At 51.4% G+C, this 2,104-nt stretch overlaps 1 long non-coding RNA gene across 1 annotated transcript; it reads right to left on the minus strand.

Moving 5' to 3' along the window:
- Positions 1-478: 478 nt before the first annotated feature.
- On the minus strand, positions 479-1,312 carry LOC146421110 (uncharacterized). Its single transcript, XR_014848809.1, has 3 exons — positions 1,171-1,312; positions 1,051-1,127; positions 479-995 (listed from the first exon to the last, which is right to left on the minus strand). It is a non-coding gene; the product is annotated as an uncharacterized LOC146421110 (long non-coding RNA).
- Positions 1,313-2,104: the final 792 nt, after the last annotated feature.

Here is a 2,104-nt window from a genome sequence, read left to right on the forward strand (position 1 = left end):
CCATGGGGGGTGGGAGGGGGTTTAGGGAATCCTAGGGGGGGTTGGGAGGGGCTTTTGTGGCTTTTGGGGGCATTTGTGGTGCTGAGAGGGAGTTTGGCATGCTCTGTGAGAGAGGTTTGGGGTCCTGGCAGGGCTGTGTGACTTGGAGAGAATTTGGGTGGGTTTAGGTGGAGATGGGAATGGGGTTATGGTGGCTCTTGGGCCCATTTATATTGCAGGGAGTGGTTTGGGAGCATCCTAGGAGGAGCTGTTGGGTGGTTTGAGGGGCCTGGGAGTGGCTGTGGGGCTGGGAGAGGGTTTTTGAGTGGTCATGACAAACCTGGACCCCCAAAGCTGCCACCATACCCCACCCCCCAAGGTGCTGCTGGGGTTTGGGGGCTCCATGTTGGAGTTCATCCTCCTGGCTCTGCAGGAGAAGGTGAAGGGTGTCCACAGGGGTCATGTGTGTCCCCCAAGGCATGTGTGACCCCCATCCCAGTGTCACCCCCTTTTCCCTCCCCATAGGGCTCCTGACCCAGCTCCTGCTCCCCCCAGGAGGGAATTTGGGGAGGGGGCAGAGGGGGTGCACAGCCCCCACTGGGGGATGACCCTGAGCCAGTGCCCTTTGTTTAGCACCAACCTGGGCTTGGGGCTGCAGGAGGAAGAGGCTGATGGGAAGCAGATCCTACAGGTGGGACAGTGCTTGGGGTCAGATCAGCAGTGTTGGACTTCTCTGGGGGAACTGTGAGGGTGGGCAGGGTGGAGTAACCTCCCAGTGACCTCACCCAGTCCCCTGTTGCATCACACAGCCACCCTGTGATGTCACAGGCAAATCTATGATGTCACACCTCCCTGTAATTTCATTCACCTGCCCTGTGATGTAACAGCCACCCTGTGATGTCACACACCCCACCTTTGATGTCACTACCCATTCTGTGATATCATAGCCCCATCTGTGATGTCACAGCACCACCCTGCAGTGTCACAGCCCACTCTGTGATGTCCCACAGGCAGCTCTGTGATATCACAGCCCACTCTACCTTGTCCCATCACCATCCTGTGATGTCACACCTGTAATGTCACACAGCCTCCTCTGTGTCACAGCCTGCTCTGTGATGTCACACATTCACTCTATGATGTCACAGCTGCTCAATGTCCTCACACAACCCATTCTGTGATGTCACACAGCACCTTTCTGACATCACAGCTGCTCTGTGGTTCTATGACACAGCCACAGAGGTGTCACCAAAAATTCAGTAAAATAAAAACCTCCTTAACCCCAATGCAGCATTAAGCAGCAGCATTTTTTATTTGGCCAGATGCACAGGGAAGAGCTCCTCCCAAAGCCGTGCATGCTGAGCACAGGAAAGGTCCTGTTTATAGCCTGTAGTTTCCATACATATTCAATGACTGTCCCAGAATAAACTTACATATGATAATCTTTCCCCAAAATCATTACCATATTTCCCCCCACCCTTTGCACATCTGTTCTTCTGTCCTGGGGCTCTCTTTGGTGGTCCCTGGTGGTTGGTGACCCCAAAGCCGTACCTGACTGCCTGGTGAGCTGGTAGAAGTTGGCACACCTGGGCTGATTGCTTCCTACACAGTAAGCATGGTGTGGTTCCAGGGGCCAGGGGGTTCTGGAGAATAAACATTGTATGAACCCAGCAGGTGCAAATGATTCTTCATCTGGCAACATTCCCCCTCTTTGAGGCTTGGGAAGCTTCTCTTCCCTTCAAGCCTTCACAAGCCTCACTCTGCTCTTTTACTCACGTCCCGTGAGTTCCTCAGTTGCATTCACAGTTGTGTTCTTCACACAGCTTAAAGCAAGTGTCATAATCACAATTATTACTGTGATCCCAATTATACTTTACAAAAGTAAGGCCAACCAAGCAGTCAGAGAAAATCCAAGTCCTTTAAATATTTTATTTAACCAGTTACTTTCTAATCCTCCCCTTAATTCCCTGCTGGATGCAGCAACCAATTTTATCCTCTCTGCCTGATCATCCAATTCAGCATCACATTTGGAAGGTGCACACAACAAGTGGTGTTGTTTCAATTCAAGTATCCACATACTCCATGTAACAGCAAAAGATCTAATGCCAGTTTGTTCTGTAAGGTCATT

This window comes from Lichenostomus cassidix, unplaced genomic scaffold (assembly GCF_008360975.1).
Source record: "Lichenostomus cassidix isolate B80296 unplaced genomic scaffold, HeHo_3.0 HiC_scaffold_43, whole genome shotgun sequence".
Lineage (NCBI taxonomy): Eukaryota > Metazoa > Chordata > Aves > Passeriformes > Meliphagidae > Lichenostomus > Lichenostomus cassidix.